Here is a 15,785-nt window from a genome sequence, read left to right on the forward strand (position 1 = left end):
TTAAATTAAAATTCCTTTAACATGACAAGCCCGGAAAACAGACACTGGCAGAAAAGGAGTCAACAACAGGCGTCCATGTCCTGGTAATGGAAAAGCCATGTGCCTGTGTATGTGTGTGTGTTGACTGCATCTCTTGAGCTCGTTTTGTGCAAACTAAGACACGTTGTCAGCATTCATGTCACTGAAAGAGAGTGAAAGAGAGGGGCCGAGTGTGGGAGGGAAAGAGACGGGGCAGCAGAGCCCTTTCAAGTGGCTTTTGCATGCTGGCCAAAAGATTTTTCATTAAAATTTTCCCTTCCATCGCTTAATAGTTTTTCTTTAGCCAGAGAAATTCTGCATTGTAAGTGAAAAAAATGTAACATTTTCCATTTTTCGGTTTTAGGGGATGTGGATGTCAAATTTTGGAAGAGGAAAAGCTTTAAATTTTTTGATTTTTTGAAGTCTTGGGGAAACTCTAAGATTTCCTTAAAAGTGCCACAGGAAGTTAAACAGTTTGTGAAGATGTTTTGCAAGTAAAATTGAAATAAACTAAAGATGAGCAGGAAATAATCTTGCAGTTAGTTTGTAAACACAAAATATCCCTTTGTACGTTTCCCAATTTTATAAATACTTCCTGAAGGTATCCATATTGAAGCAAATCTCTTTTCAAGTCGAGTGAAACAACCCAAATTTGTAACATTTAATTAAAATTTTCCCATTTCATTGGCAACTTTTTCCAATCTAAAGTCGCACGCGTTGAAATTTCATTCCCATTCCAAAAAATATTCGTAATGGACTTCGCAGCGTTTGGACAGCGTTTAAAGATCGCACTCGCCTTTATCGTTGAGGGCGAAAGCTCCATGATGAGGCTTCAATCCGGCCAGACGCCACCCCCATCAAGGCAGGGGGCGGTGTGGTGCAGGGGGTTAGCCGGTCCGGGGGGAAACACAAAAATCTTTTTACGTCAGTTCTGCTTGTCTTGTTGCCTGGCATTTTCTTGCGTTGTTACCTTCGGAGCGGGAACAGTGCGAAATGCTTGGTTGCGTTGTTGCCCCGAACCACCCGCTCCGCCACAGCCCCTCCCTGCCGCAATTCACAACCGCCCTCTGCCGCCACTCCTTCAAGAGCTGTCACGTTGGCTAATTTCAAGCCAAGTTTTGGGTGTACTAATAAGGAATATCCAAATTTAAAGGTAACTTTTTAGATTTATTAATATTAACCAAAAGTTAGGGTAAGAAAGCCATTGAAGATTTTCAAATTTACAATTTATTATTATGGGTATTCATTAAATATAATATTCATAGAAAATCATCATTTTAATAAGCATAAATAAATGTGTTATGAGATCAAGGATACACCTATAACCATCCTAATCTTGTCATATTTACCCGAATGAGTATGAATATCTTTAAGACGTTTATCCTAAACCTTTATTTATATATAATTTAATCTCCCCAATACCAAGATATTTTTATTACACATTGATTTAGCTATATTTTGTAATTTATTGTTAACAACACTGCCTCCGTTCCGTCTGTGACTCGCCGGCAATTTCCTTTAGCGCAGAATATACAACGAAAGCGGAGCGAAAAGTTTTTGCGAAAAACGTTAAACGCAATTGTCCGTCCGTCCGTCCGCCCCTTTGTGTCTGTCCGTCTCTGTCTCGCTCCCGGTCTCTCTCCCTCTCTCTTTCTTTCTGTCTCTGTCTGTCTGTCTGTCTGGCCTGGTTCATCCTTCCGCTTACCGCCGTCCGTCCGCTTTAGGCCCCCCTTCCAATGCCCGCCCCTCGGGCAGTTTAGTGTATAACAAGTCAGCGTCAGCTGCTCCTTTCCGTTCCGATCCGCCCGCTAGAGTTCCTATGAGCATGGCCATAGCTGTAGCCATAGCTACTGCTGCCACTTTGTCGGCTGCCTCGAATACTTCCATGTTCATTTTACAAGTAAAACGGAAATGACAGTTCCGCAGCGACTCGAACATCTTTCGCTCCTCCGCTTCTCCCCCGTCTGGTTTCTCCGGTTCTCCGCTTCTCGGGTTCCCCGATTCTCTGCTTCCCGTTTATATTCCCTTTCTCCTTTCCCTACTCCCTAGATTCTCTGCTCTACAGCCATGGAAAGTGAAAGAAACCTTTCTCGCATAATAGTCTGTCAAAGTGCCGGAGTTGCTCCTGTGACGCGTAGCTCGCCACTTTCGAGCACTTAGCACTTGACAATCCGCAGAAGGAATGGAGTGAGTTACGGAAATATATATAGAAAAATTCAAAGATATATACACAGATAAATCAAGGATCAACCGGATGCCTAAAGGATAGGATCTGCTTGTCATATAAGGTTCATAAATCATATACTTCAAGCCTACACCTTCTTGAAACCATTATTAAGCAGTCCTAAACGCTTTTATTATGTCTTTTTAAGTTTAAACAACTTTTTGATGATTGTAATGTTCAAAGGCATATTTTATTTAGCTGTATCGCAAATTTCTTATAGAACGGTCGAGTATATTGCTCACAAGATTGATTTTAGTTTGTGTTTGTAAAATTTACCAGAATTTGGCGCCAGAAAGTATGCAATAATTTTAAACAACTATTCAACTTTTAACACCCAGAAAGTACAAGCTTGCTTAAAGTTAGGGTAAGGTAACCTTTTCCCTCTGTCCTCCCCCCCATCATCAGCATTACTTGAACTAATTTTCTAATTATGAGTCCAGAAATCATGTCAGACATCCTCCGCTGCTCTCTCAATCTCCATCTCGCTCTCGCTTAGATGCTGAGTGATTTATGGCTGCTGCTGGAAAAATGTCAAAATATTTGTTGGCCAGTCTCGGAGAGCCGCGTTCCCCCGATGATTTTCCCCCGCCAGTTTATTGACTTGCCTACGCAATATCGAACTTATCCAAATCACTTGGCAAACTTTGCCCTCTCTTGGCCTCTTTTTGTGCCCCTTCAGCGGCTGCTCCTCCTTCATATTCTCGTTCTTATTCTTATTCTTATTCTTATTCTTGTTTTTCCTATTGTTTGTTGGGAATTTGATTTATTTATTTATTGTTGGCTCTCCGGTTTGTATTTGTATTCGCTAATCGCCAGTGGAGCGACTGATTAGCGTAATTTTCCGGCTGCTGAGCGTTTGGATTGCTGCCTTCGATATTAATGCCAAAGTTTGGGGCTCTTTTTTGTGCATTATTATTCTGAAAACTTTGCTGATGTCGAATATAATTTCCGGATACTTTTGTATTTATAAAGTGTGGAAGGGGAGACTAGAGGGCTGTGTTACGACTTCTAAAAAGTTCAATCCAGTTAATAGGTTTCTGCAAACCATAACTTTAAATCGAATGAACACTGTTAAGTTATCCCTTATCTCTCCCCGCCACTGTGAGACACCCACACATGTTGCTCCACTTAGCTAAGCCGCTTCTCTGTGCAAGAGAGACAGCAAGCGAGTGAGTGAGACGAGAGATGAGCTAGTAAGCATTCCATGTTCATATGCTAAGCATTTCCCAGAGGCCGAACCAAAAAAAAATACACATAAGGGCAACCTCCGTTGCGATGTCAACTTCCAAGTAATTTGCAAGAGCCTGACACTTTTTCTGTTTCTGTAGTTTTGCGACTTTGATTTATGGGCCGTCGTCAAAATACAAATACTAAGAGGGCGGATATGTGACTAAGTTCTGTTCCGAATAGTAGGCGTGGCACCTCATCAGAGTGTGAAGGTCAAACTTGTTACCCGCCGAGAAAACAATTTTCTATTTCCGCAGTTTCAGTTTTCTGACACATGAAAAAGCTAACCAAAAAAAAAAAAATGAAAAAACAAAAGGTGACAAGCCAAAAGCTCCACAAAACTATGAATAAAGTGACAAACACACACACTTATACACACACGAATAAAAGTGCAAAAGAAAACGGGGAAGCGGAGATGAAACAAAAGTCCATGTTATTCTACCGAAAAAGTCAAAAAGTCAACTTCACATGCCCGAAAAAGTCCCACAAAAATAATCCCAAAAAAGTTTTTGCGCTCAAAAACATGAAAACGTTCAACACAATGACAGTGGTGGCGGAGGCGGGCGGTGGCTCAGAGGGGGCGGCTTAGTGGGAATGAGTGAAAGAGAGCGCCGACGTTGATCACAAAAAGGGAAATGTCAAAGTTCTCCTTCTGCAGTCTCCGAGGTTCTTTAAATGTTCTCGGTAACAATTTCTGTTCACTTCCTTCGACTTCTGTTTGTTGTTTTTTTTTTGGGGTTTTGTTTTTTATTCTTGGAAGCAGCGGCAAGGGAATTCCGCTCAGAAGAACGCTACTCGTTTTTAGGGATTTCTTAACTTCAGGGGATTTTTAAATACATGTCCGTTTCAGAAGGAAAGTTTCTTGCAATGATAATCCCTTATTATTATTAATTATTAATCCATCACTCCCCTTTTTTGGTTTGATTTCACAAAGAAATGTTTTGAAAATTGTAAATATAATGACCATTTGATACTAACTATCATAATCATCATAATATATTATTTTATATCTTTAATCTTTAATTTATATCTAAGTGCATAACCATACTTAGATTTCTAAAAGTAAATAAAGTCAACACCACATTGATTTTGCCTGAATTACATACTAGTCAGGGCCACTTTCCAGTAAATCCGCTCATCTTTCCACCATTTTTGTCCAACTTTTACTAAGCTTTAGTTCGAACTACTTACTGCCCTACCCAATATTCACATATTCCTACTTCTTGTCACGCTTCTGTTAACATGAAAAGGAAGTGCACGTCAAAGCTCAGACACAAACCACGAAGCGTAAAGGTGCAAGTGAAGCCAAAATAACAACATTCACTGCAATTGCCACCCAGCGCTATACAAAAACAAAAAACAACTACCACAGAGTGGAAAACGCGGCGAACAGTAATAACAATGGATTAAAGGGCATCCGAAGCCAGCAATGCGTGCCAGCGAGAATTTGTTGAACAATTTCGCCAGGGGAAACCGAACGAGAGAAAAAACCCAGCCCGGCTTGCATAAATGAATAAATGACGACTGGCAAACGGGCAAACTGGCAAACGGGCAAATGAAAAGGGAAAACTAAGTGGAAAGCGCAGAGGGGGGCTGGTGGGTGGACTTTCCGAACGCGAAAGCACAAATTACTAACAATTAAATGGCGAACAAAGTAAGCCAAGCTGAGCCAAGCCGCAATTATCACATCACTGGCTAACTGAAGACCCCAATGGAAATCCCCCCTCGGAAAGGCATGGAGAAGGAGGGAAAAAGAGGCAAGCCAACTCTAATTTATGAACTGAAGGCGCTGCACAGTGGAATTTTCGGTATTCCACAGCTCTTTTTTCTTAGACACTCTCCGGTCTTTTCACTTTACTTTCGAACCGTCTTCAAGGCGAACAGCGATTTGTAAAGATGCAGCGATAAACAGGTAATGAAAAAAAACAAAAACAAGGGGAGGAAGCCGGAATGGCCATAAAAAAGTTGTAGGCCTAAACAGGTGCTAACTGTCCGCGCGGCAAATTTTCAGCAGGCTAGCAAAGTAATAACCATAATAACCGGAGGTCTTTTTTCCGTTCTCCCTCTAAGCCACCCCTTTCCCAGGAACAGTTTTTCCCAAACAAATTGACAACGATCCAATTTCATAATGAAAATTTCTGCCGCTGTCAGCCTTCAATTGAATTGGATATAAGAAGAAAATACAGTAAAAAAAAATGAACAACAAGAGGCGGCAAAAGTTTTGCAGGCAAAAATAGTCTGGGGAGGAATATCTATATATATATACGTATAACCCCCATGAAGAAATCCAGCTGACAGGCCGTAGAAAGAGATAGCGCCAAAGAGTGAGCGAGTTCGATGGAGTTTCTCCCCCATCTGTGTTTGTTTTTGTTCCTCTTTTTCCCCTCCTTTTTTGTATAGTTATATCGAGTAAACGAAAAACAAAAACTTTTTTCCACTTGAGTAACTTAAGTGCCAATTCCATCCAAAAAGAAAAGAAAAAAAGAGAAGAGAAGAGGAGAAGAGAATATCTGAGAGACAGCAACGAAAACCAAAGCCAGCTAAAAGTTGAATTAAAGAAGCGCAAGAACAATATTTGGCAATTGAGGAATAGCGGGAACGGGGGAGTGGGCATGGGTTGAACTCGGCAGCGTAGGGTGTCCATTAAATTGATGTGAGAATCGATTGAGAGCCAACTGAAAGGCTGCTTAATGAATCTCATTGGGGGGAATTAATGGGTAGCAGTTGGAAGTGTTTAAAAGTGCATAAAGAATTACGGGGTTATAGGTAAAATATATAAAAGTATATTTTTAAGATATGAAAAAGCATTTAAAATGAGCGGTTGGTGAAAAGGTAAATAAATCTGTTGATGCTTCTTAAAATCTAAAAATTATTCATATTTTTATAATCTAAGTTATGCAATCTTTAATCTCTGTAAATTGTTTCCTTTTAACATTTAGCTTTAATGTTTTCATATTTGTATAATCAACTTTGTTAAGTTTAACAAATATTTAAAGAGGAAATTCTTGTTTTAGTTTAACTTGTGATATATTAAGTTGAAAGCATTGTAAATCAGCTATACCACATTGTTAATGTTAAAAGAGATAAATAAATTATAATAGTTAAGTTAATTTTCACGACATTTACAAAAACTCAATCGCTTTTTAATCTCTTTATAAAAACAAAATTTATAATGATTAATAACTAAAACTGAGGTCGTACCTCTGATAATTTTTGAAGTGACTCATTCTCATTTTTAAGTCATTTTCAATTAAAAATTTATGTGCAATTTAGCTAGCATCATAAAGGTTTCTTTCAAACATTATAAGAAATTTAAAATTATTTAGATTTTTATTTAAACCCACATTTACCTATCTACAAAAATGAAAGCAACTTAATTTTTCTCACAAGCTATTTTATATCCTGCTTTGCCGTCGGCAAGTTCATAAGACTTTAGTGCAAAAGCAAGTTAATAACAACACAAAACTAAACAAAATACCAAAACAAAACACCGATCGAACTTAAAAGGTGGTAAATAAATTATGTCATCGATGAGCTTGAGAGCTTTTAGCGACCTTTAATAGTTTTTCAAAGGAAAAGATGAATAATGGCCGCGAGAATCAATTTGCAAAACGAAAAAAATAACCAAAAAAGGGAGGCACACACACTCAGGCACTCAAAAACACACAGTGACACACAAACACACCACAAATACAACAATAAAGAGCGGTGAAACGGGAAGTCGGCCATGATTTGCCGTCGGCAATTTCCAAAAATCCTCGATTTCAACCATTGCGGAGCGGAGTTGCCAGTGAAGAGTGAAGAATTCGAGTGGCGGCTGCCAAATGGCAAAGACCAGAGAGAATCATTCAAACTCAAAACCAATCGAAAGAAGAGAGAATGTAATCTCTTTGAGAACAACCCCCTCTCCACAAGCAAATTGGAACAACAGCTGCTCTAAGAGAGTCCTCTCTTATCCTGTTCTTCTCTTAAGTTCAGCACACAGCTGTTGCAGCAATTTGGCGCCAAAAATATATATCCTCTCCCTGGAAGTGGAGGGCAAGCAAAAGCACCGACTGGAAATGCCTTTGACTTTCAGTCAGGACAAAACACTTTGCCTTTAGTTTTGTTTTCCTCCTCCTACCCTTTGGTTCTTTTTTCTATTTATTTTTAATCGAAATTTAATTCCATTGCCAAATCGAACGATACCGATAACTGCCCTCGCATATTGATGGCTCGCATATTGATCGAGTATTTAGACGCGATATTAACATAAATTCTTCGCTGCCGTATTTGTGGCACGCAACATAAAACTTTCGATCATTTAAGGCAACAACCGACAAGAATTAGATTTGGCTTTGGTTATTTTCGTCGTTTTGGCCCATTCGCACGTTTGACCCCCTTCAAGGCAATCGCTTTTGGCCAAACAATAGTAACGGGGTTGGGACAAAAAAGCAAATGATTTTCGCAACACTGCGAGAAATTTATTGATACTTAAAAGGGTTTGAGTTAAGAAATAAAAATCTATAATATTATAAAAATTGTTAAAATCTATAATATATATATTTATATATTTTTAAAAGAATTATAAAATTTCATTAAAAGTTCTGGACAAAATATTTTGGTCTGCGGAAATACGTATATTTATCCTTTGATAAACCTGCAGTCTTTATATTCTTAAAAAAGTATAAGAAGGCTAATATAAAACTGTCACATCAAAGTTACCTTGGGTTGAAATGTGTTTACTTCTTTTGAGGAAAATAAACTTCATAGAAAACATTGTTAAATCCAATACAACTTTGCAAAAACCGCCTGACTCACTCCTCCTAATCCTACCCAAAACAAATTGTAGAAAACCCTTTCAAGCCAATTCCCAATCAAAACGAATCCGTGAAACCTCTCAAATCAAGAGCCATAACGAAGACCTTCGCATTCCTACGCATCCGCTCCAGTATCTCGGTTTCTGTTGCTGTTTCTGTCCCCTGTCAGTTGGTTAAGATATCGATATATGTATATATATATATATCCCCATTCCCATATCGATTTCAAATTGGAAGTCCCAACTCGCTCGGCTGGCGAAACAGAAACAGAAAATAATTAAGTTCTCAAAAGATAAAAATCATGTTAGCCGCAGATCAATTAGTTGATTTTTACCATAACCCAGGCATATATCAATTTTTCGCTTGCCACAGCCTCTTCCTCGTCCTCTTCTTCTTCTTCTACGACTACGTGTTGTGCCCGAAGTGACGCCCCCACCGCCCACCTCACTCAACCCCCTCAGCTCCCTTTGGAAAAAAGTGGTCCGCTTAGTGCATAAATTTACATATGAGAATGTCTGGAAATGCTTTTTGAAGGCTGTTGAAATGTTGCTACAGCGGGGGCTCAAGGGGGTTCAGTGGGCTTAGGGGGGTTGTGGTGGCGGTGGGGGAGGGTGTCGGAGGTTTCTCCTTGGATGTAGCACCTGCTTTTTGGCCTGGAGCAAGACACTCGAGTGGCCAAGAAGGAGCCTCGAATGGAGCCTGATACTGGACATGCACATGCTCGGACGTCAGTAACTCATTTATCGCTTAACTGGAGTTGCCCCTCTGAACGCCTTTTTGGCCAGATCCAACTCTTGCAGAGAGAGAAATATAAGTAAGTCAGTTTAAGTAACTTCTTATTAAGAAATCACTAAAATAACCCTTCGTCACTATAAACCAATTTGCCATAATTTACAAGAGCAAGTTCACACTAACATTCAAGCTGATTTGCCCTGTCTTTCAAGAGCAAGGTCACACTCCCTTTTCCATGAGTTGTTAAACATCAGTTAATAAATTATTCTATTTTAATTAATACCCCACTTAATAACTTATTTTCTCGCTGTGTGCTATCAGTTTCTGTTTCGATTTCACTGGTCTTATTTTATTTTATTTTGACAACGAATTTGCATGCGCTGGAAATTGTGTTTTGAGGCTTGTTAATTTTGACTAAAGTCGCTGCAGTTACGTGCTGCGTTCGGTTCGGTTCTGTTCCCAATCCAAAATCCCCCAATCCCAGCTCCCACAGATCCCAGAGTCGGCGGCCCATTGCGTGACTGACCCAACCTGAGAGACTTACGCATGCGCGCGCTTACAAACGCCAAACTGAGTTTCACAAAAACAAAAACACGAAGTCAGTTTAAAAAACAAAACAAGAAAACTGGCAAAAAAAACAGCGAATAAAAAACCACTGGCCAGGAAAAACAAGTTAAATGTGAAACAAGAACCAAAACAAAGTGTTCGATGTTTCCGTTTCAAATTCTGTGGAAGAAGACATTTGCCAGGGCCCCAAAGTCTCGGGGTCTGTTCCATTGTGGGACCAAAACCCCGAACCCGAATCCAAGCCCCAAACTCAGGGGGCTGGGACAGTGGGACCTCGGGACGTAGACAATTGGCGCGCAAACAATTGTTCGGTTCGTTCTTTGGTTTGGCTTGGTTGGCTTTTGCTCGTTGGACATACGAAAAAATAAGAACAAGTTCGGTATTTTGCTTTAAAGCACAGCTAAGCTTAGCAGAACCTACAGACAGTGGAGTTGGTCTAGACAGTGGGTTGGATTACGGTTGCAGAAGCTAACACTTTTAGATTTTGTATCTATTTGAGAAAATTACATATATTTTCAGGAATTTATATACATATATATACATTATTTTTAAATAATCGTTTCGTGAGTAATCGTTTCTAATTTCTGGAAGTGCTTCGTTGAGTTTTGAGATCATTTTAGCTTAACATTGAAAACTTATTCATTGTTAAATGTTGAGATTTTTAAGCAATTAGTAAGTCTGTATTCAAAAAATGTGGGTTGAAACTTAATTTTAAGGTTTTTTTCAAACAATTACTAAGAAAAGCTAAAAGAAGGCTTAAGCAAGAGTTCAAGTATTGCTTTAATTATAGTTTTGATGGAAGATATAAAATAAAAAACCTATCGAATAAAATGTTTAGTTAATAAATAACTAAAGATCTATTATGTAAGCAATTATATTCATAAATCTTCTATTAATATTAAGAAAGTCAATGAATATTATATTTTTAAAACAAATTCCAACCATTAAAATCCTTGCCACTCCCATTGTACCCCTCCCAAAGCGCGATTGTGGCGCAGATAAAAGAAAGGCACTTGAGCATTACATCGGCGAAGGCAGGCAGAAGAGCATTCTCTCCTCTAAAAAGCCAAGATTTCGTTTTGGCCAGCAGAATGGGAAGAAAAAAAATCGTCGGAAAAAGTGCAAGGGAATTAACAATTCATTTTATTGTTAAGTATGCGGTAAGCCAGACCCACAAATGGGGAGTCCCAGCCTCTTTTTTAGACCAGCTTGTTAGGCCCTGTCTGCAGACTCTGTGCTGCCTTTTCCATCTCACTCTCTCCTCTATCTCTCTCCTACCAGCTGGAGCATCCTTCCTCATAGTTAATAATGCGATAATTTCATTTTCATTCAAAGCAAATCGAAGGCAGCAACAACAAAGGGGCAAGAAAAGCAAGAACAGCTACCGGATTACGAGCCATAAAAAATGGGAATAAAAGGAGGCAGCTTGTTGCTGGACTTCTTGGCGTGTTGCGACAACATGTTGCTCAGGTTTTTTCTGTTTTTTTTTTCGGGAGACATGGAGAAAAAAACCTGATGCATGCGCAAAATTTAAATTATGTTGTTTTGTCGCATGTTTGCCTCTTCTTCTTTTGGCTGCGCTTTGTCGTTGTTATTTCTTGTTGTTGTTGTTGTTTCTGTTCTTTAAGCATTATCAATGAATAAATGAAAATGTCTTTTGTCGCGGGGAAAATTGTTGTTGCCGCAGATGTTGGCATGCAACTTGCAGAACGCTTAACATCTTCTTTAAGCCGCTGTTTTATGTCACAGCCAACTGTCATTTGTACATTGAATCGGCTGAATCGCAGAGTCACAGAGTCGCAGAATCGCGGTCTCTGTCTTTTCTTCGTTGCCCGGCGATATGTTCGATTTGCATAAAATCACAGGAAGCACTTAGGATTAATAGCTAGTGGCCCGGGTGTCGTGGGTTAAACATTTGTGTAACGAAAATTGATTCAATTTGGTTCTTACCTTTTTCGATCTGCGGCTAAATTCTCGTAATCCATGTAAGTAATCCACCTTTGTTGTCCATTTACAGCTGGGTTAATCCACAATTGCCCTGCAAAAGGAGAGAAAATGCTATTTAAATTGTTGTTTGAATTCTTTTCGAGGGAAATTAACGCCTCGCTTTTTTTGACTGGCGCCATATGTGGGCGAGTAGCTGAAGCTCGCGTGTAAAATGCTAATCAATGAAAATCTTTGAAGAGTCTTTATTTCTTCTATAAATACATTTATTTCTTTTCAAAAATGTTTTCATTTTCTCTAGCTAACAAACAAAATGTATTTTATTTTCCTAAAAATACAACAAAAATTAGAGGGAATACTTATCCCACAGCAATTATTTCGAGCAACAGCTGGACGACAAAAGTATCTTTCGTTCCGTTTGGCAACTTTTGACATTTTCCCACCTTTTAATGTCACCGAGTCTGTTCGGCATACAGAACCCAGGAAAAAAGGAACGATCGGCGGCCCAAAGATCACTAACAGCCAAAGTGCCAAAGAGCCAAGAAGAACAAGGAAGCTGGCCATGGCCAAAAGAACCAAAACAGCCAAAAGAGCCAAAGACCAAGTGGCAGACTGTCAGGTTCAGTTTCAGTTAAAGTTTAAGTTTAAGTTTGGGTTCCAGGTTCTGTGATTCAGGCTCGACTTCGACTTCGGCTTCGAAGCTGCTGTCATATCCTTTTGCGGTAAGCGACTGAGAAAAAAAGCTAAGAGGTGGCAAAAAGGGGAGAGAGGGGATATTTGAGCCCGCTTCTCATTCATTTGCGCCAAATGTCATTATTGTTGCTCGTTTGTTGTTGCCCCTTTTGTGGCCGCTGCTGCTGCTGCTGTTGCTGCTGCTGCTGCTGCCTCTTTTTGTGGCATCTTCGGGTCTTTTGTAAAACTCCCTCGTTAAACAGATTATTTTCACACCCGACTTCGGTGCCTGGTTGCTGCCAATTTGGTAAGTGAATTGAATGGAATGGCCCAGAGTCTCGGCCCAGAGCAGTCTACTCCTTGCAGGCGTTAATAATGCGATTTCAATGCAGTTGAATGCACTGCGAAGAAAGCTAAGTAGACTTGCATAATCTAAGCTTAATGTTCAATTAATATGTGGGAATATTTAAGATGGGGAAAGGCTGTTTGATTTGAAGAACTTTTAAAGATGACACTAAGTTTACACATTTTGTTACCAAATATTATTACCACATATTTCCGAATATATTTACTTAGTTGAACAAAACTTTTTCCCTCTGTAAACAAAATTCAAAGACCCTCAAAGTGCGAAATGTTTTCCTTTTTGTATTTATTTGGGGAGACCTTATGAAAGCGACAGAAGGAGTGACACATGTATGCACCTGGTTTAGAAGGTTGCGGTGCCAACAATGGGCAGGCTTCGATTTGGATTCGAACCCGCTGATTGTTAATTGCGAGAGGTATGAGAAGAATTACCAGAGCTTCGGCTGCAGTTTTCCTTTTGGCCAAGTGAGATTCAGGGAACGATGGGGGAGATTAGATTAAAGATGATTATTTTTGCCAAGCTTAAAAGTAGAGATATGCAAAAAGGAAGATCTAACTTTAAAGTTGTGGCTTCTGAAAATGAAAAAAGATTTCCTGCCATTTGGGCTTAAGCCAACTTTCCCTTGAGATAACCCATAATAAAGCTGCTCCCTCTCAATCAACATAATCATCGCCTGAAGAAAGTGAACGCTGGTAAAATTTCAAGGGGTTTCCCTCCCCCAATCATTTGGCACCCAAGACCCGAAGGTATTTTGTCGCAAATCGTTTGAAATGATTTTTGCGGACACGCTCTGCCGCACGTAGCACGGCGATGAAGAGGCAAATAAACCCTTGGAATTCAAAATCATTTTATGGCATTAGAGGGGCGGAAAAAAAGACCACCTAGGCGTAACTGTGGCCAAATTCATATGCATATTTTTTGCGCTATTTGCTATTTGCGCCGTTTGTTTTGATCGCGAAAATATTTTTGCGATCGCTGCGTAATTGTTGAAAGTCAGGGAAGGCAGGGCCACCAGCTTGGGGGTTAAAGATATTTAAGGGGGAGGGGGCTGGAGGGAGTGACACGTGAATGACAGATCAGACAACCAGCTCACGCCCAACATCAGAAAACATCCATAAATATTTTTGTCATTTAGGCCCCCGGCAGCGGCACTCGCTGCGATTTATGGCCGAGAGTCGTAAAAAACCGTAAAGAGCCTTCCCCTAGCCGAGAGCATCGTAAAATTAAACAGCGAAAATAGTTTTTGGCCGCATAAGTCGTCGATTGCGATCGAAATATTTAATTAATTGGTCGATCGATGGATCGCTGGACTTGATCGTGGGTGGCCCACCCATCCCCAAATCGGAGTGCGTTCGTTTGATTTATGCAGTCAACGCGGACACATTTAATGAGCGGCATTTGAATGCGCCGTCGATGGCGAATACCGAAAACCAAATTCTGCACTTGTCGCTAAAAATAAATTGGGGGGAATCATTATTGCACAGGCTACACTTCGAGAAATAAAAGTGATTCAGAAAATGCAAGCGCCAGTCTTTGTCAATAGGTCTCAAAGTAGGCAAAAATGTTTGACTGTTAGTGACATGCCAGAAGTGTAAGCGCCATCTGACGTACGGTGGCTGAACTATGGTGAAAGCTCAGGAAGAAGGATATTTTTTATTGGTTTGCGACCCAGCTAAAGGATATAGGTCAAGCGCGTATAGGATTTTTGTCCCAGCTGAAGGATATTTGCGAAAAGCTGGGAGGATTTTTGTCTCGGCTAAAGGATATTTGGGGTTATGGGGTAAGGAAAATTGAAAAAGCCGGGAAATTGTTTGAAACGCCACCTATTCGCATGTTTCCAAAAGGCAACACTGGTTTTCCAGCGCTTTCTCTAAGGCTCTTCTAGTCCTAGTCCTGATACAGTTCTTTGCTTTGAAGGGGTTTTCCTGAAAAAGGGCCAACTTGTCGGTTTGACTAGATGCACTTTTCAAAGGATTATTCCACCAACGGCAATCCCTGGCATCATGAAGTGAACTCATACGATGTTGTTTTAAAAATAATACTAAAAATAAAGAGGGAAATGCTTTTTTTCTTTCAAAGCTAATGACAAAAAGATATACAAAACTAGAACCAAAAATATAAAATTCTTTTATGAGAGAATAAGCTGACAGTTACTAATAACATTTTCAAAGTTAAATTAATAGAACTTTCTAAAAAAATACAATAAGTAACTTTATTTCTATACATTTTTCACCCTCTTTAAGCCACACATTTCTCCTTAACTCAGCTAGCTTAAGCAATTAAAAAATAATAAATAAAAAATGCAAAGAGCTCCATAAAAATTCAAAGCGAACAAGTTGCTTTGAGCAAGTCACTTAGCCATCATCGCCATGCAAGTCAACAGTCTTCTGGCTAATAAAAATATATTAAAGATGTACAAAGGCTTGTAAATAATAATTTTTTAGACAAAAACGAACAGAACCAAATACAGGGGACCACACACAGCCACGAGATACAGACTCGGTGACGGCAGGAAAATAATAATAAATATAAAAAACAAAAAAAAAAAAAAACGAAAACAAAACAAGCAAAAACGTAAGGCAATAAAGAGTAAAGTTCCTTTTAATTTTATGACAGGGCCGACACTTAATAAACAATAATCATCATCTCAAGGGGAGATGATCTTGATCTCCGAGTGGAACTAACTCCTCGACTTCACTATATATATTTTCCATATATATATGTTTATTTTTTTGAACAAAAATAACGAGTAAATCCCAGGCGTTTATCCCATATCATACTTTTTGCTGTCGGTCTTGTGGCAACGAGATTTGCATTTTGATGAATTGCAGGCGAAAGATGGAGAGCTGAGCTGAAGTAACCTGTAAGTCATTTTCGTGACACTATCTGCTGAAATGGCAATGATGGAAATCGAGGGTAGAACTAGAGGGGGATTTCAGGGGGACAAAGTGCCAGGGCAACTTCTGGTCTCTTGTGTGACTTGAAATTTAAATTAACCTTTTGGTTGTTTCTGTTTTTTTTTTGGTTGCCTCTCCAGCTTGGGTAATTATTTTTTTCATTTTGCCAAAAAAAAAGAGGAGAAGAGAAGACCGAGTTAGCTTTGGTTGGATGTGAGTTATTGTGCAAATTAAAATGAACGATGTGTCGGTAAGGTCGCCTTTTGTTGTCGTAGCGCCAACGACACGATAAAGTTCCCCGCTCACCAGACCCTGAACCTAAACCGCAGCAAGTACTATAT

General features: G+C 39.5%; 1 protein-coding gene across 1 annotated transcript in view; it reads right to left on the reverse strand.

Moving 5' to 3' along the window:
- LOC108117568 (homeotic protein antennapedia) overlaps nt 1-11,604 on the reverse strand; it is a 78,501-nt gene extending 66,897 nt beyond the window's left edge. The window contains exon 1 of the mRNA XM_017230075.2: nt 11,518-11,604. The gene's annotated coding sequence lies outside the window, so the exon portion shown is untranslated. The remainder of the gene's footprint in view (nt 1-11,517) is intronic.
- Between the last annotated feature and the right edge of the window lie 4,181 nt (nt 11,605-15,785).

Source organism: Drosophila eugracilis, unplaced genomic scaffold (genome assembly GCF_018153835.1).
Source record: "Drosophila eugracilis isolate 14026-0451.02 unplaced genomic scaffold, ASM1815383v1 contig_722, whole genome shotgun sequence".
In the NCBI taxonomy this organism is placed as follows: domain Eukaryota; kingdom Metazoa; phylum Arthropoda; class Insecta; order Diptera; family Drosophilidae; genus Drosophila; species Drosophila eugracilis.